Below are 24,645 nucleotides of genomic sequence, written 5' to 3' on the forward strand. Positions count from 1 at the left end.
AGGGCTACTTGTATTGTTTGGGCTGAATTGGGAAATAATTCTCTTCCTTTCTTCTTTACTTAGCCAAATCCAAACCCCTGTCTATCAATAATCCAACATCCTCACCCAACAAACCAGTAGTGGGTTTCACTTACCTTCGCTACCAGTTCGGAACTGTGCATGCTCGCTTTGCTCGCGCTGGGTGCTTCTGGGCATGCACAGAACCTTCTGCGCATGTGCAGACCGTCCGTGATGATGTCTGGGTGGGTGGATGGAGCCTTCCGCCACCACTGCTACCGGTTCGCCCGAACCGGGGCAAACCGGCAGAAACGCATCACTGCAACAAACACAACTTTCAGAATTCCAAATCGCTATGGTAATATATTCCCAACAATTTGGTTCTTGTTTAGAGAATGCTAGTACAGCAGAAGTCCTGGCGAGAACTCTTCCACTCATCCTTATGACTTCTGGAGAAGAAGTTGTCAAGAGAGCTGACAGAGAAGGGAGTGGAAGGCTGGAAAAGTAAGGAAGGAGTGGAAAGAGGTTTTGCCTGGGGGCTTGAACATTGTCAGAGCGGGCAGTTGGAGGCTGAAGAGAGTTGGACAACTGAATGTAACTCTGATGGAAATAAGTCAAGTTACTTCCTAAATGGGGACAATAATTCAGTTTATTTTCAATCTCAACTAGGATGGAAATAAAATAGTTACTTCCTTAAAAGGGGAAATAAACTCAGATTATTCTCAATCTGAGCTACAATGGAAATAAATCTAGATATTTCTTAAATGGGGGAAATAGCTCAGTTTACTCTCAATCTGAGCTAAGGCTGGTGAAATAAGACTCACGGTTTTTCCTATTTTCCTTTGTTTTAAGGAACCTTGTCTCCATCATAGTCATCAGTGGCCAGTTATAGTCATGAATTCTCAACTTTTACTTCAACCTTATTTTCACAAGTAGCTTCTTTTTATTAAGCGTAGGGTTACAAAATAATTTGAATTTACTGATGTATAGAAATAATTAATCCAGCTACCTAGATGCCTTCACATCCTGTTCCATCAGTGTTTAATCTCTAGGATTAGAGAGGCAGAGTCATAGCCTCAAGGAATTATCTCTCCTCAGAGGTCTACCCAGGGTCCTCTCTAACTATCCAACTTTTGTTATTCTCCAAAGCCATTTTGAGAGAGAGCTTTTTTGAGGAAGGCCTAGGCTGATCCTTTGCTGGTTTGTTTGTGCCATTTCAGAGATTAAAACTGAGCCAAATAATCCTTTCTAGCCTCAGGCCTTCATTTTCAATTATGGTGGGCTAAGATAATGAGCAATGAAAAATTTTGCATTTGAGGAAAGGGTCTTAATTAAAAAATGACCTTTTCAACCAACTGTGAAAAATACCTGTGTGGTGGAAGTAACTAGATTTCATTCCAGGCACTAGAGCTCTAATCAGGAAACAAACACATAAGGAATTCTGGCAAATTGCAGCGAGTGCCATTTGATTTCCACTCACCAACATGCATTGTTTGTTGAAATTATGGGTGTTTTGTCTGTAGCACACATTTTAATGTGCATTTAATCATCATGCTATTCCTAATATGTTTGTAGGGAAAACAGAATGTCTGCTTTCTTGGGGTATCTGCAGACAATTTTATCAGCGCGATTAAATAGAACAATATATTGTACACTCCTCCAGTTGCCTATGTGCAAGCAACATTGGAACAATTTGACAAAAAACAAGTTGGAGTTTATATCATATCTCTTGTTTTGTCATTTGCTATTCCCATCAATGGTCATTTTGGAAATGTAGAGACATCCTAACAGGTGCTTTCCCTGGATATTTCTTGGCACAAGAACTCATCAGATTACCCTAGGACAGACCTGACAGTTAGAACAATTAATCAGTGGAATGACTTGCCTCCAGAAATTGAGGAGGCTCCAACATTGGTTGGTGGAATGACTTATCTCCAAAAGTCGTGGGCACTCCAACACTGGAGATTTTTAAGAAGAGATTAGATAACCATTTGTTTGAAATAGTATAGGGCGAGTGTCAGCAACCTGCGGCTCGTGAGCTGCATGCGGCTCTTTGGGCCCTCTTCTGCAGCTCCCTGTCCCATCACTGGCTGGCCCCACCCCTCACCCTCCCCTCCCAGTCACTCCTTGCCTGGCCTTGGAAATCCAAGAGATACAGGGGGGGGGAGAGGGAGAGGGTGAGAGAGAGACATAGATACAGAGAGAGAGAGAGGAAGAGAGAGGGGGAGAGATAGATACAGAGAGGGGGGGAGAGTGTGTGTGTGTGAGAGAGAGAGAGAGAGAAAAGGGTTTTGTGGTTCCCAGTGTTTTTTAACAACCGGTTTTCTGCCCTAATGACCGGCTGGGTAGGAGTGGCTAGGGGGGGGGGTCATGTGACTGGGTGGGAGTGAGTGACGTGGAGTTGGCCACCCAGATTTTGTTGCTCCCAGTGTTTTTTTTTTCCTGTTGGAAAATGAGTCCAAATGGCTCTTTGAGTGTTTAAGGTTGCAGACCCCTGTTATAGGGTTTCCTGCTTCAGCAGGGAGTTTGATCTAGAAGACCTCCAACTCTGTTATTCAGTTAGAACTAGCTTTTTGCCTCTCATGGTGCAGAAGAGTAAATGGAGAAATGCTCATATGAAATCCATCCATCAGCCCACCCCTTCATCATTACATTCATATCATACTTCCTTTTTAAGATAGTGGGGGCAACCTTGGCTCTGCCTGTAAATTTCAAATACTTCCCTCTGCATCCCTCAAAATACCACCTATGGGAGTTGTAAACTGTTCAAGTTTTTATAAGTATTTTAAGTTGCGGAAGAGATGAAAATTGCAATATAATCACCAATCAAAATAGAGTTAGCACAATTCTGTAACAAATATATAAGAAGATCACACTCAACTCCCTCAAAAGTTATGTGTAGTCCTTAGCCACCAGAAGGGTCTCTTCCCTTGTTTAAGACCACCAAGTTTTACACGATGGCTTACTTTCTGCAGGGTAGCTGGAGAAAGGAGCTAGCTTAAACCCTGTTCATATTATTAACTGCATGAGGATGGAGAAGAGTTCCTTTGCCTTAAAGATGTGAAAAGTGAATCAAGGATAGGAAGTGCCTTAATATAGTATACTATATTAAAACACTGTGCTGGATATCACCTCTAGAAGCGTTGATATATCCAAAATTATATAACCCTGTGAAAAAATTAATGTACAAAGACTTGCTGAATGCACGAGGAGAGCTAAAGCCAAAACAGGAGTTAAATTCCCAGTGGACCTATCTACAGATTCAATCAAAATATTAAAAAGACAGAGATAGGAAAGGTATAAATGTTGACTTGCAGGAGTTAGACAAAATTTTGATGGGCCAGGAAAAAGGCATGATTTCTAAAAGCTATAAACTGTTGATGAGGTTAGAGATTGGCGACGAGATAATAAAGGGTACAATGATTGCCTGGGGGAAAAATTTTGGCTACTCAATTCATCTGGAAAAATGGCAAGAGATTTGGTGGGGGAATATGAAGCTAGTAATTTCTACGGCATATAAAGAGAATATTTACAAGATGCTATATAGATGGCATCTCTCCCCCGATAGATTGGCCAAAATGTTTACTGGACAGTCCACTGAATGCTGGAAGTTTGAACGTGGCACTTATTATCACCAATGGTGGACGTGCCCAGAAGCAGTAAAATTTTGGGGAAAAATAAAAAAGTGGCTTAACGAGATCTTAAACCAAGAGATTGAATGGCGACCAGAGACATGCTTGCTCGGCTGCAAACCAGAAAATATTTAAAAAGATTCATGGTACCTTGCATTACATATTATCACAGCAGCGAGATTAACATATGCTCAATTCTGGAAAGATAAAAATACCCCATCAGAGGAAGCAATTATAAAGAAGGTTTTGGATTGTGCGGAAGCAGATAAATTGACTAAAAAACTGAAAGATAGAGACCAAACACAAACATGTTTATCTTGGGAAAAACTATATATTTGGCTATCAAAGAGGAAACTATAATCCCAAACTAGATTAGGAGTCGTATTTATTGAAGAATTTATATGATACAAGTAAAGTGAGGTCGGATAGACCTAATTGATTTATAAATGTAAATTAGGTTGTTTTGCCTCCCCCAGAATGTAACATAGATATATTGTACCGAATATTAAGTTATTAAGGTACTACTTATAGACATGTATGTTATTTGTTTTGTTGTTTTGTTTGTCATTTATCTGGTGTGTTGTCTTCTTTTTTAATGACAAATGTAAATAAAGATTATTTAAAAAAAAAGGATAGGAAGTGGCCACCCACAGAAGGTAAATGGCAGACATGGAAGGTCTCTGCCCTGTAAGAATTATTTCATTGGATAAATGAAATCTTAATTTTTTAAAAATGAAGTTCTTTGTGTTGCACATTAAGTGTATATTTTTTGAATCTTTCCCTTTTCCCGTCACATTTTTTTTCTTCAGTTTGGAAACTTCAAGAACTCAGAACAAAGTGGCTCATAGTGTACTTGATATGTTCAACATGTGTGGTTACTCTAAGGTGGCAAAGCAATAGATGATATGAAAAACTTAGAATTTGCCTGTATTATTATTACCAATCAGAGTCTTATTTCTTAAATTTAAACAAGTGAAGCTATTTTCCCTTCACATTTTGTCCCCCCCAGTTTGGGAACTTTTAAGTATTCACACCTGTCCTGTGGTAATTTGTAAGCAAATTATCCTTTAGTAATTTGTAGTTAGTGGTGCCATATGGGAACAGTAGAGTAGGAGGAACTTTCTGGGTTGTAGCTACAATATTCTGTTGCTTCCCAGATTGACGGGAAGAAAACAAACATTCCATTGTAATGAAACATCACAACCCTGGCCAATTCAACTGAAAATTTGGCATGATGAAATAATGGGCCACTCTTTCTACATAATCATGCAAGACACCAATCAGGCATAAGTACAGGCATTTGGTGCAGTTTAAGGTAGTACAGATATATAATGCAACAAAATATTACTACTGTGTTTCTCTTATGCATATCCCATGTTGGGTGACTTTTATTTAAGAAATAAATCAAACTCCAAATGTTACTATGACCGTTCTGGATCCTTTAACGTATTACTAAGACCTACAGGAAACTATTCAGTGACAAAAATATGAAAGCAATCTATACATTTGCAAAAGAATTAAACAGCATGGGAGAGTGCGGGAGGAAATCAAAATTTGAAAAATGTGATCCAAATCCTATCCCTTTTGAATGAGTGTATAATCCACAAAAGGGGATGTGGTGGCTCAGTGGCTAAGACACTGAGCTTGTCAATCAAAAGGTAGCCAGTTCAGCAGTTTGAATCTCTAGTGCTGCATAACGGGGTGAACTCCCATTACTTGTCCTAGCTTCTGCCAACCTAGCAGTTTGAAAGCACATAAAAAATGCAAGTAGAAAAATAGGGACCACCTTTGATGGGAAGGTAACAGCATTCCATGCGCCTTTGGCATTTAGTCATGCCAGTCACATGACCATGGAGACGTCTTCGGATAGCGCTGGCTCTTCGGCTTTGAAACAGAGATGAGCACTGCACCCTAGAGTCGGGAACGACTAGCACATATGTGTGAGGGGAACCTTTACCTTTTTATAATGCACAAAGGATGAGTCTTGTATCATGATGCTACATAAGTCACCTTCAATGAGTTTAGAGCTCTTTGTGTATAGCCAGGTGGTGTTGGCGTTGTTTGTGAATATTTCTTTCACAAATCTCTGTTGGGAAGCAGAGATGGGAAGAACCAAGTGAAATCTTATACTTCTTCCCCAGTGCTTGTTTTCCTTGGATTTGAAATTAGCGCTGTCTCAAAATATTGGGGCTTATTATGAAGCTTTGCTTCTCATCCAGCTGCAATGTCTTGTGTGTAATTGTGGTTTCATTGCAGGTGCAGAAGCCTCCACATATACAGCACACTTTTTGTTGAAGGAGAATAAATATGTAAACACCTGATGGCTGTCACTGTTCCATCAAAATCAAAAGCCTGCTTTGTGTTATTTTGTGTCTATGTTTGGGCTCCCATCCTGCTCTAGTCCACAGAGATTTCATGATATTTAAGCATGTCTAATCCTGCATACATTCTCTCTTTGGACTTTTAAGAAAAAATGCCAAATTGAAAAACCTTTTCCAGGAGTTAATTTCATGTTCTGTGGGCTGTTGCAATTACAGTCGGAATTAATTGAGGACTGAGGAAATTAAAAACAGACTGTCAAATATTTTTCTGCTAACTGAAGAAACGGAAATAAACCACAAACAAAATATGAACTTTAAAGCACCTGAAACTTGTTTCTAGCACCTGCCTGCCCGCCCACCAGCCTGCTTCTCTCTCTGTGTGTGTGTGTGAGTGAGTGTGAGTGTGAGTGTGTGCATGTGTGTGTGTTCTGTGTAATAGCAACTTTTTCCCAATCTGATGTTTCCTGTTCTGTTTATGGATAATGGGAACTGTGATCCAATTCACAGAAAGAGCATCAGGTTGAAGAGTGCTTCCTTAGCAAGAATGAGTTGTGCCTTTACAATTAAAAATTTGTTACTGTAGTCATTTTAAGAAAGTTATTAGTTAAGGCAACCCTCACCTTTTGGGGGCAGGAACAAATGGCAGGCAACTGTATAACTTCTGAAGCATATTGTTCTAAATCAAGGCTGGATTTTAATTGAGATTTTCACATATTTGCAAGTTTTCATCTAACCTCTTTGGACTTCAAGGGAAGCAGATACTGACTCCAGGCATTTCAGTTCTTTGCTCACATGTTCTATAAAGAGACTTTGACTTGGATCATTGGTCTTCTATTAATTTAATTAGGTAAAAATATAGATGTCATCTTTCTTGCAGGAAAAGTAGGTGAGAAGCATGATAAGACACACAACATACATACACACACTTTCCAACAGTCTCAAGATCAGCAACAGAACACAACTGGAGGAAGCAAAAAAGGTGGCAGTTTTAGATGTAATATATGTGGGAACACCATAATCCCTGAGATAAACCATGACCCTGCTTGCTTTACAAAAAAGCTTTAAGGACATGGCTTTGCCTCCAGGCACACATTAATGTAAGCCTATAAGATGCTGTTATTGCATTGTTCATTGAGTTTGGCCTAAGCTGCAATTAGGGGGGTTGAAGGACCAAAACATACGAAGGGTTATAGGAATTGGGTCTAGTCTAATGAAAAGAAGGACTAAGGGAGACATGATAGCAATGTTCAAATATTTGACGGGCTCCTACAAAGATGAAAGGGTCAAACTATTTTCCAAAGTACCAAAAGATAAGATAAGAAACAATGGATGGAAACTAACCATGGAGAGGAGCAACCTAGAAATAAGGAGAAAATTCCTAATGGTGAGAGCAATCAACCAATGGAATAGCTTGCCTTCAGAAGGTGTGAGTATTCCATCACTGGAGACTTTCAAAAAGAAGCTGGAAAAACATTTGCCTGAAATGGTATAGGGCACTGATGGCGAATCTTTTAGAGACCGAGTGCCCAAACTGCAACCCTAAACCCACTTATTTATCGCAAAGTACCAACACGACAATTGAACCTGAATACTGAGGTTTTACTATCTAAAATGATGATAAAGCGAAGAGTTCAGCAAATTGTTCTAAGAAAAACATGATAAATGCACCTTTATGTCCCTTCATTTTTTTTCTGCTTTTGAAATATTACGTTTAGCAATAATAAAAAAGAAAAACTTTTGTAATATCATTTCTCTTTCCCTCCCTCTCTGTTTCTCTTTCCCTCCCTCCCTCTGTCTCCCCTGTCTCTCTTTCTTTTTCTCTCCCTCCCTCTCTTTGCCTCTTCCCTCCTTTCTCTCTTTCCCTCCTCCCTCTCTCTTTCCCCTCTCTCCCCCCCCTCTCCTCCTGGAGGGGGGGAAAGAAACCCCTGAACTGGTGCTGGATGGTGGGAATCTGACGTCCAGAGGCCCACAAGCCCAGGAGCAGCATGCTGAAGACCAGCTGGCTGGTGGGGAGGTGGGGCATCACAACACTAACAGCTCTGCAGGAAAAGGAATTGACATCTGGGAGGCAAGAGCGAGCTGACGACGACACAGGGGTTGTATTGTGGCTCCGCGTCGTAATGGGCTCCAGGAGGAGGGGGGCCCATCTCCCCCATTGTGAAGCACGCTAAATTTCAATTCCAACTTCACAAGATCTTTTTCTTTCGCAAGAAGTTGGAACTGATTGATTTTTTTTTTTTTTAGTCCCACAAACTTGTTTCCCTGCAAACGATGGTGAGAAACATGATGGAGCTGGGGTGATGGCATGCGTGCCCACAGAGAGGGCTCTGAGTGCCACCTCTGGTACGCGTGCCACAGGTTCGCCACCACAGGTATAGGGTCTCCTGCTTAAGCAGTGGATTGGAATAGAAGACTTCTCACTCTATTATTCTATGTTATTCTATGTTAGAGGGTGTGAGGAGGTTCAGTCAAATAGGTGGCAACTTGTTGTAATCACCATTCTGTGAAGGCTTCTTGGAACAAAAAGCTCTGCCACAGAGCCTTTAAATTATCTCCTGGCTTGTAACACATCAAAGAATAGAATAAATAAGCCATAATGGATAATTTCAGAGACAACAAAGTATGAGGAAACAGATCTGTTGCTAAGGAAACCTGAACTTAACCTAGGAAATAAGTTTTTATGACTCTAGCTCTTAAGGTTTTTGAAGTGTGCCTTCTACCATGATTTTTGCGGTTACAACTTCAGTTCAAAGCTTCTTTTATTTCTTTCGGCAAGCAGCAAATTTAATTTGTACTTTCAAGAGGGTCAGTGAAATATATGATGCTAGGTGATCTCATCTTCTCTATGAATCCTAATACCAAATCACAAGGGGACAGCATGAGATTGGCATTATTTACAACTGTAGGTAGTGCTACTACAATAATACAATAGCTCCAGGGCTGAATCTTGTTTTCAAGAGTATTCTCATATTTATTTCTTTTGCTGTTGAATTGTGTATAATTGAGAAGTTTGCAATAGGGTCTCTATGGGCCTTAACAAATCCATGGTCATCTCCCTTTCACCCCAATAAGCTGTTGCTTCATTTTCATTTTTTTGAAATTATTATAAAATAAAAACTAAATTACATGCTGATAATCAAAGTGCCAAACTCCAATATGATATATATTTCGAAAAAAGTCCATTGGGTCTAATTCTAACTATAACTTGATAAAATCATGGCTAAATGCCCCAAAGGTGCTTTTTCAAAAGACAACTGGATTTTCTTTGTTTTTCCTTGAAGGTGTCTCGCTTCTCATCCAAGAAGCTTCCTCAGTTCTGACTTCAGTTCTGACTTCCTGAGTCAGAACTGAAGAAACTTCTTGGATGAGAAGCGAAACATCTTCAAGGAAAAACGAAGAAAGCCCAGATGCCTTTTGAAAAAGCACTTTTGGAACAACCATTACCTAGAGGACTGAGAATTTCCATAGTCTGGCTAAATGGCCAATCACATTCTTCCTCCATGTTTCTTTTCTGGTTTTTTTTTTTTAATTATCTTGGTTGATCAAGAGTTCTAAAAAATGTAGAAGCTTGAGATTATTAAACAATATGAATATAATAAAATACTGATTAAAACAAAACAGAATATATGGTTTCATAAAAATATTGCCTCTGTGGATTTTGGATTATCTGGTATGGTCAACACAGCTAAACAGAATGACATTTTTCATGTTCATTAATAGATTTAAATGTATCTGCTGAATTAATGATAATAGTTTATTTGTAAAGAACAACTGTATTCCATTCTTCCACTACAAAATGGTGCCAGAACCAGATAGGTATCATTAAAAACAATATTTTAGACAAATCACAAATTAGATGCAGCATAAAAAAATGGTTGCATATGTGCGCAGCATTCTAATGAAATAATTAGCAAGTTAGCCATAGAAAGCAGAAATATGTTTTGTCTGATCAGAGTGGAAAATCTCATATACAGAACAAGAGATCTAAATGAAATCAATTTATTTTTATGCATTGGAACTCTTCTAAGCATATACTGCTTCTGCTTTCATTGATATATTGCCATATAGTCATTTTAAGGCAATACATTTGCACAGTGCAGTGAATTAAAAGTTTACAGTAAAAGACTGAGGAATCAAACTGATTATGGTTATAATATGGATTAGTAATTTTTAAAGTCATTTTATCAATCCATTATTTTTAATATCAGACCACAGAGAAAAATTGGCAATCCATCAGTAATATAATAGATACAAATTCAATTTTTGTAAAGCATAATCAAGCTAGCAAATGCATTTGAATTATCTGATAAATTATTTTGTTTGTTTTGCTAAGTAAATGCAATGTCATCATGCAGAATCCATTAAGGTAATTGTCAGTTTATTAAATATCAGGAACTATGCTTTTCTTTTTCTTTTTTTTAAAAAAAATCTTCTCCATAAGAGAATATACATGTGTGACTTTTTAAGAAAAATATTAAAAAGTTGTGAATAATTAGAATGTGTAGATAGTTTTCTAGGTTCATTCATCCAAAGGAGATACAACAAGTGAAATATCATCAATTAACCAATGGAATAAAGGAATATCGATATTGTTCATTTTGTTCTAAACAAGATTTAAAATAGTGATATATACCAATTTGTTCCCCATAGCTACCTGTCAGCTTCCACGCTGCCACTACCTGTGGATCTAAAAGTTGAACCTTAAAAAAGCAAGACAGGAATAAAATCAACTCATTTGAGCTGTGGTACTGCTGGAGAAGGCTCCTGCGTATTCCTTGGACACCAACGTGACTAACAAGCACTTTGACTTGTCAGAAATTCACAAAAGGTGATCACATGACCCCGAAACACTGCAACCATCATAAATACATGCCAGTTGTTGAATGTCCAAATTTTGATCATGTGACCATGGGGATGCTGCAACAGTCATAAGTGTGAAAAATGCTCATAAGTCACTTTTTTCAGTGCCACTGTAACTTTGAGCAATCACTAAATGAATGTTTGTATTTTTTTTAAAATTTTTATTGACATAACACAAAACATAAATATACATACATACAAACAAACATACTATACATAAACAAACTAAACATTAAAATCAAGTATAATACCTGAACTTTGATAGTAGAGTTATCACGGTAATTAAATATTTGTATATCTAAATATGTATATCTTTCATTATATAACGATATTTATTTGACGATATGCAATTCCATTTCCTCATTTTTGTGTTCTTGGGTGGTATTCCCTTATTTTATCTTCTTTTTCTCTAGCCAATCATACCATTTGTGCCAAATGAAATAGTAGTCTGTGTCTTCCTTTTCCTGTATTTCCTTTGTCAGTCTGTCCATCTCCATGCATTCCATTATTTTTTGTATTAGCCGCTCCTCTGATGGTGTGTCTTCCAGTTTCCATGTTTGTGCGAAAGTGATTTTAACTGCTGTCAAAATGTGTATTATCAGGTATTTTATTTCTTTTTTGTAGTCTTTTGTCAGTATTCCTAGTAGATATGTTTCTGGTCGAAGTGGCACTTTCTGGGAGGTAATTTCTTCCAGTTGTTTTTGGATTGTTTTCCAGAATTTTTTCACCTTTGGTCGATGGATTCACCATATTTGTAAATTGTGGACTACCTATACATATAAACAATTATAATACAGTAGTACCTCGGTACTCATTGTTAATTAGTTCCGGGAGGCATGATGAGTACAAAAAACAATATGTAGCAAACAAATTTTTCCCTTAAGGAATAATGTAGTGAGTCACAAGGCAGCCTCCAGTGTTGGAGCACCCACAACGTCTGGAGGCAATTCATTCCACCGATTAATTGTTCTGACTATCAGGAAAATTCTCCTTAGTTCTAGGTTGATTCTCTCCTGGATTAGTTTCCATCCATTGCTTCTTGTCCTGCCTTCAGGTGTTTTGGAGAATAGGTTGACCCCCCTCCTCTTTGTAGCAGTCCCTGAGATATTGGAACACTACTATCATGCCATCCCTAGTCCTTCTTTTCATTAAATTGTGTGCAAGAGCTCACATATAACCTAAGGTTACCCACCTTTACTCTAGAAACGTTCCCTTCCTTTTTTGTGTGTGTGTGGGGAGGTAATCCTGAAGATCTGGATTCTAACCATAGCGGTGGTCAGAGCCATGGTGGCACAGTGGTTAGAATGCAGTACTGCAGGCTACTTCTGCTGCCTGCTGGCTGCCTGCAGTATGGCCGTTCAAATCTCACGGTTGACTCAGCCTTCCATCCTTCCGAGGTCGGTAAAATCAGGATCCAGATTGTTGGGGGCAATAAGCTGAGTCTGTAAACCACATAGAGAGGGCTGTAAAGCACTGTCAAGGGGTATATAAGTCTAAGTGCTATTGCTATTTTAATTCTTGTAAAAGAAAGCAAAACATCGATTGAATTTCAGAGTGGGTTAAAAAGGCAAAGGAAGAATAACCCAAGCTTAGCATGTCATTCATTGATTGATTGCCCTAGCCAAAATAAACTATCTGAACAGATATAGTGTTCTCTGCACAGTGCACAGAGCATAGTGCTTGAGCAACAGACTCCAATATTTTCTTGGAAATCAGGATGGCATCTCTTCTGGGTGCCAGTGCTAGAGGCAAATAAAGACACATCAGCACCATCTCATAAACCACCCATCTTCCGAAAGCAGATGTCAGCCCTCACGATGCCAGCAGGAGGCGAGAGTTGCAGGAGATCGTCATCAGGCACCGAGAAAAAAACACAACCTCTTTATTTAGCCTTCAGGTTGTAATCTCTGGCAAAACTATTAAGTCTCCAGCTGTCTGATGCAAACTATCTCAGTGCTAATTTCATTCTTTCTTGCCTTATTGCCGCTCTCTTTCTGTAATGGCTTACAAGCCTCTAGACAACTTGTCTCAAGCCTTTTCCTCCCCTTGCGTGCGCGGGAAAATATTCATGATTTTTCTTTTTATTAGAAATGTCATCACGGATTTGCCACTCTCAAACCTGGTTGGACTGAACTGAACAATTCACAACATCACGAAGGAGAGAAGAAAAGGGAAGCAATTAGCATTCTCCCCTCAGAGCTCTGGATGATTCAGTCCATGCAGAGAGGACTTAATAATGCCCTATCGGGGATAACTTGGGGATAGGAGAGGCAATTCTGTTTTATGGAGAGTATGCTGGTGTAAAGAGACTCATTCTTTTCAAATAAGCTTGAAGGTGGAGAAGAAATAGGGCAAGTCACATGGTTGATTGCCCATTAAAGACAAAAGTCCCCCAGTGAAAACTTAAGCAAATGAACTTTGTGTGAAGCAGGGAATAAGAAATAAGTATTTAAAAATAAATTGCTTTTCTGTTCAACAACTCCCTCCTACTCAGATGTTCAGTGGTTTGAAGACGATCTCATCCTGGTCTCCAGGGAAGCCCTCTTCCACCCCTGCTGATTTTCAAACCAATCTAAACTATGTAGATTCCAAAGCAAAAGTAAGCATATATCAATAAATTACGACAGCTAGATAGTTATGGAGAGAGCTAATAACCTTGGGCTAACAAGGGTCATTATTAGGCTTATTAATTCCTTCGGACTATGAGCAGGGGAGAAACTATTTGTTAATGCATCTACTTGCAAAAATAAATTCTTGCAAATAAGAAGGAAAGAGATGAGATTATAGCATGGGGGGAAAAATAGTGATGGTTTCGGTCAGAAAATGTCCTGATCATAGAAAGCAGAGGTATGCATTGCAGGTCTATATGTAATCCTCAAATTTTTTCATTCTCTTTTGCATCCCCTAAAGCAGGGGTATCAAACTCGATTTCATCGAGGGCCGCTTCAGGGTTGTGTTTGACCTTGGAGAGCCAGGGTGGGCATGGTCAGTTCAACGTCACTCATGTTGGGGGTGCCTGTGATGGCCGAAGTGCTCTCCCAGCGAAAATAGGCACATGTGGCCCTCCAGAGCTCCATTTTCTCTGGCAGAGGGTTGCAGGAGGCTGTTGCAGCCGAAAATGGAGCTCGGGAGGGCCACACGCAGCCCTCCCAAACTCCATTTTTGCTGGCAGAGGCACCGCGGGCCAGTCCTTCACTGTGACCAGGGCAGTCCCGTGGGCCAGATCTATGCACCCTGGAGTTTGACACCCCTGCCCTAAAGCATTTTTCAACCCCTACAAAAAAGGCAGCATAGGTTCAAGATAGTTTAGAAAAGAGGGGGAATCCTCAAAACTTGGATGGAAGCATGAATGCTACTGGTTCTTCAGCACCTCCTGAGACGAAAGGCAAAGAAATGTAGATAGATATCTAAAGAGCTATTTAGGACCTCCACTTGTTTATCTCCTTGTGTTGATTATCGTGAGGTCACTTTCTTCTGCCTCTCTTCACAGACTCAATTATAAGGAGCACATTTTTTTAAATTGTTCTTCTGGTAGGATGCGATTAGTTAGGTGCTAGGTTTTGCCTGTCTCTATCATGTTTTCCTGAAAATAAATCTTTTAATTATCTACTTTACTATTCATCACTGAAGCCAGATTCCTAATGTCAGGAATGGTCTCCCTCACACACTTCTCGTTAAAAGACCCCTTCCTCATTCTTTGACACAGAAAAAAATCCCATAAAATTTTAGAACTTTCTTAGTTTATAAAATCCTCCTGTCCATGTCCTCTCTTGCAGGTCTCCTTGTGATCTGTTCTGCCCCAGCTACGGATCCCAAAGAACGCAGCACACACAAAGTCTGTACAAACCTTAGTTTACTAAATTAAATCAGCCTTTTTTCCCCAAACAAAGGCTGTTAGTTAACTTTCTTAACAGCCTACAAGAATCCAAAGAATAAATAATCTTAATCTTACTATGGTTGGTAGAAAGCCCAGAAGCAATTTGCAGAGGACTAAGATCAAGGCACAAAGGAGAGTGAACAAAGTTGTTCCTTGCAAATTGCTTCAGTCGGCATTCCTCCTTAAATAGGCTAAGGGAGTCGCCAATTAGCCCCAAGCCTTACTCTCGAGGAGACCTCCTCCTGAGGAGCCACTCCTGCCTTTTGGCAGCTCTGCGCACCCATGCATCGAGAAGAGGCTCCTCCTCTTCGTCCTCTTCACTTAAGGGAACTTCTGGAGGTTCTGAAGGCCCTGGTTGAATCCCTGCCTCTGGCACCACATCTTCTCCAGCCTCATTGTCCGACTTGAGTGCCAGCTGGACAGGCTGCTGGCACAGCACCACACCAGCCTCTTTGCTGTCCGAATCAGCCACCAGCCGCACAGGCTGCGTACGGGCCACAACATGATCTTAATTCCAGACACACACACACAAACACACACAAATCCTTTCAAACTGATTTTGCCAGGAAGCTGTGGTTCATCTAGTTCATTATAGATGGCAGACTTAATTTTAGTTTAATTTTAATTTAACCTGAGACCGATTTGAGAAATCATTTCTATACATCGGAGATTGTCAGTTAGGACTGAAGGTCAGAAGCAACATGGAAATATGAGCGTATCTATCTATCTATCTATCTATCTATCTATCTATCTATCATCTATCTATCTATCTATCTATCTCATACTCTGTCTCTGATGTTGATCAGGATTCTAGAGGCAAAGCCAAAGTGCCACCAAAGCTCACCCCTGCTTTGCTGGCACAAGCCTGAAGTGTGCTTGCATAGGCAAGCCAAGGAACAAATCCTGTTTTGAATGCATCCTATTTTGCCAGTGCAAACACAAAGAAAACTTTGAGTAATTGCTAAACCTGTGAAGTCTCATCATTTGGTAAATCTATATGCCAAGTATCATAAATTTATTTATTACAGTGTTATTTCATTTTATTTACCAAGAAGTAATGTATAACTTTACTTTATTATTTTAGGGGATTGCAATACAGCATATTTTGACAATCCTTGCCATTGTTCGGTGGTAGTTTCCTCCTCCTCCACCATCCTCCCCCTCCTCCTCCTCCTCCCTTTCTCTCTTCATTCAATTAAAATTTTGTAAGCCTACTCTTGTGTTTTGGAGACTTTCTACTTATTTTTGTGTGCAAACTCTTGTACATCCACTGACAAATTCTGCCTTTAATTGTCGTCCTCTGCTTTCCGTGCTCTAGGTGGGAGGAGTTGAATCCTATTATAAGCCATTATCTTCATCCACCAAACACCCAGAACAGAAACATAATATTCTTTCCCAGTACCACCTAGCAAAAGAAACTGTTATTTATTCTGTACGTTTACCTTGAAGAGCGGAGATGATATTTACCGAATCAAAAGGTCAATGATCTGGAAAGGTAGCAACCATTCAAGCAATGCGGAATATCTTTGAAAAGATTTTGACGTAGTAGAGAAGACCAGCGGGGGAAACTTCTATGGAAAAGTCTAAACAAATATGGTATTTTTCTAAGTGTTAACATTTGCATGGACCCTTGGATTGTCACAGATTTGGAAGTGAAAGAGAAAACATCCAGCCATCTGCCTTTTAGATTTTTTTTTTTTTTTGCCGAATGGGCACTATGCTCCACTTCTTCTCAGTAACAAATTTGAGCAGATATAAACCGATCATGTTGCATTTCATTTCAAGAAATATATAGGTAATAAGAGCTAAGGAATTTTAGTCCAATATCATTTCATTTCAATCTTTCTCCAGTCATTTTGCGTGTGAGACTTAACAATCCTAGCTGATACTGCAGTATTGTTTTCAAGATTTTAACAATATTGCTGTTCAAATACACCACTATGTGTAAGATACTGGTTATAGAGCTGGGCCCAAGACAGAGGTGGTATTCAGCAGGTTCTGACCAGTTCTGGAGAACTGGTAGCGGAAATTTTGAGTAGTTTGGAGAACTGGTAAATACCATCTCTGACTGGCCCCTCCCCCATCTATTCTCTGCCTCCCGAGTCCCAGCTGATCGGGAGGAAATGGGGATTTTGCAGTAACCTTCCCCTGGAGTGGGGAGGGAATGGAGATTTTACAGTATCCTTCCCCTGCCATGCCCACCAAGCTACGCCCACCAAGCCACACCCACAGAACCGATAGTAAAAAAAATTGAATCCCACCACTGGCCCAAGAGTGGGGAGATACAAACTCCAAATTCTCACCATGAACTTGGATAACCTTGGTCCTCTAACTCTCTCAGCATATTTATTTATTTCATTTATTAAATTTAAATGGTGCCCATCTCACAATCAAGCAACTCTGGGTTATTTTCCTCCCAGAGTCCCACTGAAGAGAAAAATGTTACATGCTACCCTGAACATTCCTGCAAAGAAATAGAATAAATGAATGAAATCATTTGAATACATATGCAATGCAGGTAGTCCTCGATTTACAACAGTTCATTTAGTGACTGTTCAAAGTTACAATGGCACTGAAAAGAGTGACTTATGACTGTTTTCCACACTTACGATTTTTGCAGCATCCCCATGGTCTTGTGATCAAAATTTAGATGCTTGGGAACTGACTCATATTTAGGATGTTGTTCTGACCCAGCTCCCCAAACACAAAAAACCCTCTGAAGTTAACTCAAAGATTCCTTTATTAGGAGCACCGGCAGCCCTGGCAAAAAGTTTCTCTCTCAACTCAAGCTAGGAAGTCCATCCATCTGGAAGGTGAATAGCTGTCTGCCACATCTATTCATCTCTGCCCCCTGCCTTTTATTCCCAGAGCTAGGGTGGGGCTTCGCTAGCAGTGGTGGCTCTTCCTTCCCAAGGATTGGCCCATGGATTTCCACTGCTCTCCTCTCCTCTGCCTTCTGCGCATCCGCGTGTCAGGAACTGGACCCAGCTGTTCCTTTTCTTCCTCATCAGCCACCTCCAGACCTGGGGGCAGTTGACTCTCCATCTGAGGGCTGGTGGACGGCCCAGGCTCCGCCTCTTTCTCTCTGCCAGCTCCATTCCCTCTTCCCCCTCAGAACTCTCAGATTGCCTTGATGCTGACCCTGATTCCCACGCCTCCTCGTCCTCTGATTTGGCTGCTAGAGGGGCTGGCGGCCGACAGGCCACAACAGATGTTTTCAGTGTCCTGGGGTCATGTGATCAGCTTTTGTGACTTTCTGACAAGCAAAGTTAATGGGAAAACCAGATTCACTTAACAATTGTGTTACTAATTTAACAACTGCAATGATTCACTTAACAACTGCGGCAAGGAAAGTTGTAAAATGGAGCAAAATTCAATTAATAAATGCCTCACTTAGCAACAAAAATTTTGGGCTCAATTGTGGTCGTAAGTCGAGCACTAACTGTAAATCACCATCATGTAGCAGTTACTTAACATAACAGATCATGGGTGTCCATGAGGTATATAAATGTGTGTGTCAAAATAATCAGGAGGGTGGCTGCAAATATATAACTGAATTGCCACTTCCTTTTATATGTATTGAATACATGATATATGTGTGTGTGTGTGTGTGTGTGTGTATGTGTGTGTGTGTGGAGTTTTATGTGGTTGTGACCATTATCTTATTTTTTTTTAAAAAAAGAAATTCCCTCTCTGTGGACAATTCTATACCAGACTTATTCTATGAATTTACCACCAAATTTATATACAGGAATAGGAATTCTGCTTGCTGTGCATATGTAAAAAGGTACAAACTGAAGTGGCCAATTGGGATACTATAACATTTATTTATCTGCATCTGACACAATAACATTTCAAAGGCTCATGGATGTTTTTTTTTTTTTTTTAAAGAAAATCTGGCAGAGATGCATAAGATAAATAGACACCGGCTTCTCCAATAGTAGAGAAAAAAAACCTGCATAAACTGTACAATGAATTATCTTTCTGTTGAAATCTGGAATAGGTATCTGCTGATTTGTGACTAATGTTAAGGCCTAAATTATAATGGCTCTCAGTTATATTTCTAGCAACTCACTAAACTGAAAATGGATATATGATTTCTAGGGGTTTTCGATACAGTTTGAGATGATCATGGTGTCTGTAGAGTTAAGGCTTTGTTAAAGGCTGACCTTTCAGCAACATAACAACAAGCTATTTGAATCTCAAATAGCTTTGAGATTCATGAGGTTATTGCTGATCTCAGATATTGGCAGGAAAAATATGTATATTGGAGTCCCAGGGCTGTGGATGGAAATGGCATAGAGAAATTCTGATATTCTCTTCACACTTCTCTAAATAAGAAAGCTTAAGCTGTTTTGGTTCTGAGTTCTAATCCTATTGCGCAGCTGATCCATTTTAATTTAAAATTAACAGTCTTCTTGGCTTTATGTGAAATTACACTGATCTCAAGAGGTTACTTTGCTCATAACCTTAAGCCCACATTTACCTCATAGTCCCTGTGTAGGATGTGTCTGAATTGTGTATTTCTGGATTGCTTTTATGATGCTGTTACTTAGAATGTCTAAGAGTACATGCTTACTTAGTTTAAAACTTTTTGTTGAGGGAAATGTAAAACAAAGCATAATAACCAGAAAAATGAGGCTTATACAAGTTAATACTGTAGGTGGGTCATGATTAGTGTGAGTTTGAATCATGCAATATTTGAATTGGTGCAAACTATAATTGAAACCAGACTGCATTTAATGAGACCCAAAATTCAGTTAATGCACATGTAGTAAAGTTAGTGCATGGTTGTAGTTGGGTTTTAATACGCTAGTTATTTCAAGTGTGCAAAATGAAGCACAGGAAGATTCCCTCAGAGGAAAACAGTACAAGTTTAAAAGTAGAAGCAGCTCATTATTAAATTCAAGGAAAAAAATGATGTAATTGAATGACGTGAACGTGGTCACAGCAACACTATAAGAGGATGGGAAAGTTAGAATGCCTGAATCTACAGTAGAAATTTTTTGTTTTATTTTGCTTTCTATAAGTATGCTGTGACATTGTTAACCATAACTTTAAATTATAAATATATTATTTTCCTCCTTTCCTGTAATAGATCATTAATACAAATGTTAAAAATTATATTTACATTTTTATTGCCTATTTTCTGAATCATACCGTAGTTCTCCAGTTTTGCAGGGTACTTTTTAAAGAAAAATAAAATCTCAAAGATTGGATAAATGAAGGCAGAAGTTGCCTCTTCCCAGATCTTTTTTGTTTGGGTGGTTTAGGGGCGGGGGATTTGTGGTGGGTGGGGGTATGTTTGGGGATTGTTATGCGTGTTGGACCTGGTCTTTGGGTGTTAAGTGAATTTTGTTGTATGGGTATACTGTGTATATATGTACAATGACAATAAAATTATTATTAATATTATTTTATTTATTTCATAAATCTCTCTCTCTCTCTCTCTCTCTCTCTCTCTCTCTCTCTCTCTCTCTCTCTCTCTCTCTCTCTCTCTCTTTCTGTCTTGTTTTACATAGAGAGCTGGCCTCTCAGCCAGCCATGTTGGCTGGGGAATCTAGGAGTTGAAGTCCACAAATCTTAAACTTGCCACGTTTGGACACCCCTGTTCTAGAGAATCAAATAAGTGCATTAAACATTGCCAGTACATAAGGCATCAGGTTTCCCCCCTCAATTTCCTGAAATCCTATCCCACAATGGACTCTGGTCACGTCTTCTTTTGGACAGTAGCCCTTCACAAAAAGGCTGATATGATCCTCAAGTCAACTTCTAAACGCCTTCAAGGTCAGCTAGTATTCTTGAGGCTCCAACATGTAGAACATCAACTTAATCAGAAATATCGTAGATCTTAGTGATCCATATCAGATCTTAACTCCAGAAACACCTACAATTTTGAAATCAAGACTTTGATCAGCCTGGGTGGGATGAAGGTGACTGAATGTAGGGATCAGTATGGTTCTGTATGATTGTTGGAAGAAGAAATGGAGAACAAAACCAATTCTGTAATAAGCCTGACTAGGTGGCTCGGTGGCTAAGACACTGAGCTTGTCGATCAGAAAGGTTGGCGGTTCGAATCCCTAGTACAAGTCTCCTGCATGAGCAGGGGGTTGGACTAGATGACCTCCAAGGTCCCTTCCAACTCTGTTACTGTTAAATGTCCCCATTGGCCAACTGCTGAAATATTGAGGAAAAGCACTCCACACAGGGGTGGGCTGCTGGGGGTCCGCAGGGGTTCGGGAGATTCTGTTCAGTTCAGAGAACCCCCAAATCCCGCTCCTGGCTGGCCCCACATACCCCTCCCCTCCCCTCCCACGTGGCCCGTTTTAGATGCAGATAAGTGCAGGGTGCGCGTGAAGGCTTGGGAGGGCGAAAAACAGGCCTACCTGAAGTTCAGGCCTCCGGAGCCTGGGGGAGGCCATTTTCACCCTCCTGGAGGCTCAAAGAAAGCCTCCAGAGCCCGGGGGGGCAAAAATGCCCTCTCTGCCGTGGTGAAGGAGGCTGACTAGGCCACGCCCACCCAGCAACTGGGCAGAGAACCCCTTGCTAAAATTTTTGAAACCCATCTCTGACTCCACATTCTAATATAATAAAATAAATAAATAAATAAATAATTTTATTTCTATACCGCCCTTCTCCCGAAGGACTCAGGGCGGTGTACAGCCTATTTAAAAACACAAAAAACACGACAACAATTTAAAATTTAAAATCATTAAATAATTAGGCTCCAATTAAAATCCCAGAAATTTAAAATACCCCAATTTAAAACGTTATGTTAATAGACCTGCCTGGTGGAACAACAGGGTCTTCAGAGCGCAGCGAAACACCCGGAGGTCGGAAATCTTTCGTATTTCAGGGGGCAGTTCATTCCACAGGGCTGGGGCTCCCACAGAGAAGGCCCTCCCCCTGGGTGTCGCCAGCCGACATAACTTGGCTGATGGCACCCGGAGGAGACCCTCTCTGTGGGAGCGGACTGGTCGGTGGGAGGCTATTGGTGGCAGAAGTCGGTCTCGAAGGTACCCGGGTCCTATGCCATGGAGCGCTTTAAAGGTGGTAACCAACACCTTGAATCGCACCCGGAAGACCACTGGGAGCCAGTGCAGCTCGCGCAGGAAGGGTGTCACGTGGGCGCAACGGGTTGCACCCATAACCACCCGCGCGGCCGCATTCTGGACCAGTTGGAGCCTCCGAGTGCTCTTCAAGGGGAGCCCCATGTAGAGAGCATTACAATAATCCAACCGGGAGGTGACAAGGGCGTGAGTGACCATGCGCAAGGCGTCCCGATCCAGAAAGGGCTGCAACTGGCGAATCAGGCGAACCTGATAAAAGGCCCCCCTGGCCACGGCCGTCATGTGCTCTTCTAAAGACAGCCGTGCGTCCAGGAGGACACCCAGATTGCGAGCCCTCTCTGTGGGGGGCAAGGATTCACCCCCAATAGTCAGCGATGGCACCTGCTGACTATATCGGGGCGCCGGAAGCCACAGCCACTTGGTCTTGGAGGGGTTGAGTCTGAGCCTGTTCCTCCCCATCCAGGCCCGCACGGCCTCCAGGCAGCGGGACATCACATCAAGGGCATCGTTGGGGTGGTCTGGGGTGGAGATGTACAGCTGAGTATCATCAGCATACAGATGACACTTCACCCCAAAACCACGGATGATCTCACCCATCTCTTAAACAGGCTGTATTGTTGAAATCCATTTGCAGTCATCTTACCAAAATGTCCTTGATTCCAGGTCAGAGAATAACATTCAACTGGGCTGGTAATTGATTATGCAATTGTTCATATTTTTATGCCTGTGTTCCATGACACCCTAACATTTGTTCTCAGCCCTCCTTTCTAATGCTGAACGCTCTGAACACAGCTACTGCTGCCGTCTTTGCTCACTGATGTTTTATTTTCCCATTTGTGTAATGAAGGGAATAAGTTAGTGTGACAGGCCAGTTCATTCAGTGAAGTAAGGATCACCGTTGGTTACAGTATTTATTCCAATGACACACTGACTTCTTCTCTTCTTTAGGAATTGAGGCCACGACTGAGCTTGGGGAACATACATCAGCCACAGCTTCAACAAAGGATATAGAGTCTTTCCCCCAGTGGAGAAGAATCTACCACATTTTATTGTGCAAGTCAAAACAACTGAATAAAAAACCTGGCAAATTATGCAGTAGCTATATTTTTGGTGGATTTTCTTTCAATGTGAAAAAATGCAGGTAGCTGCAGAGAGTGAAAGTTATTTCAGTTTCTTTCCCGGTCTTCCATTGGGAGAGTTTCACATACTCATTCAATACTGTCTGCTATTGTTTGAATTAATCTACATATTTTTTTTAAAACAAACAGAATTGAGAGTTGGGTTTAAATACTATTTACAAATCTTTTCTTAAATATAAGTACATTATCTATAAATGGATACACTTATGTGAAGTAGATTTTATATGGATTTTTTATAGTGGATATGGTATCATATAAATACAAAGACCTACAATCTACCGTATTTTTCAGAGTATAAGACACACTCCCCCCTCTAAAAGAGGCTGAAAATTTGGGTGTATTTTATACTCTGTATGTTGCTTTTTTGAAGCTTTTTTCAGCCCTAACAAGGCGCTAACGAGTGAAGCAATCTTCTGCGCTTAGCCTGCTTTTCTCATTGCTTCTCTCTCCAAAGATCAGCTGTGCTTTAGAAGCTGTTTTTTATCCCCAATGCTCAAAACCAGTGATCTAATGAGCTGAAGCTGATCAGATTAAGGACGCTAGCCAGATGAATACCTGGTAGGCAATTTTTTTTTCCTATTTTCCTGTTCAAAAACTAAGGTGCGTCTTATACTCCAGTGCATCTTATACTCTGAAAAATATGGTTACTGTTCCAATTTGAATTTTTTCTAGAAAGTATAAATCATGATGGTTCTCTTCCATATAGAACCAAATCCGCAAGTGTTGTTAGATACAGGACTACAAAAGTAAAAACAAATTAGATATAGCATCTCCACAATCCAAGACCTGCTTATTTTCTACCTATTATGGTGTATATCTTCCTATTTTTATTTTTTTTGGTCAGAAAAAGCATGGGATGTTTTCTTCTTTTATTTTTGGGATATGCTAAGATTCAGTAGGTTCTGATTTTGCTCAGCCACCTCAGAAGCCCAACAGATGACCCTTTGAAGCAGATAAACAAGGGATGAACAAACAAGCACAAAAGAACAAATGAAATCCAGCTAGAAAAAGGATTTTTGCATGAAGCAGTGGCAAGAAAATTGTATAATCCAAATGCCTTATTAGAGAATACTGTAAATAGATTCTCCTCTGTAAATTTTTCTTTAAATGTACAATATTTTTATATTCTCTCATCAATGAAGCATTGAATTTTATATTACGTATTCTCTGACCAATCGAACATCAAATGTTTCATAACTATATTGGCATAGAAAAATCTTTGATTTCTTTACCTGACAAGTTGTCTAGAAAAATTAATTCATATATTTAATAGGGTTTGAGCATCTTCAAGAATAGCAGTCTTCAGTTTTAGCTGCATATTTTGGTCCTATTGTATTTTGAATTACCAACCATTTGTAGAAATGAAAAATAATGAACGCCGTCTGAATAAATTTAATTGATTGAGTCTCAGATTGTATCTATGAGTTTTTAAGCATGTTGGCATTTACTGTACATGAAATGAGCACTTTGGGTTCACATGCAGAGAAAGAAACGAATCAATGAGGTGTTGCCATTTGAAATGTTAATCATAGTGGTTCAGTGGGGATTCAGATTTGTTCTTCAGCAGCTTATATTGGAGATGCAATACTGTCAAAATATTGTGTGATCAATACTGGGAGGGTAATTGGGCTCTTCACCAGACTCAGTAGTTAGAATGCAGTATTGCAGGCAAACTCTGCCCACAGCCTGGAGTTCGGTCCTGAGGGGAGCTCAAGGCCTTCCATCCGTCCGAGATTGGTAAAATGAGGG

At 40.1% G+C, this 24,645-nt stretch overlaps 1 long non-coding RNA gene across 1 annotated transcript; it reads left to right on the top strand.

Annotated features, from left to right (window-relative positions):
• Positions 1 to 387: 387 nt before the first annotated feature.
• LOC117662008 (uncharacterized) lies at positions 388 to 22,851 on the top strand. The gene is made up of 3 exons (XR_004590233.3): positions 388 to 501; positions 10,601 to 10,778; positions 22,706 to 22,851. It is a non-coding gene; the product is annotated as an uncharacterized LOC117662008 (long non-coding RNA).
• The last annotated feature ends 1,794 nt before the right edge of the window (positions 22,852 to 24,645 follow it).

Source organism: Pantherophis guttatus, chromosome 2 (assembly GCF_059756535.1).
Source record: "Pantherophis guttatus breed Tessera chromosome 2, ASM5975653v1, whole genome shotgun sequence".
Taxonomy (NCBI): Eukaryota; Metazoa; Chordata; class Lepidosauria; order Squamata; family Colubridae; genus Pantherophis; species Pantherophis guttatus.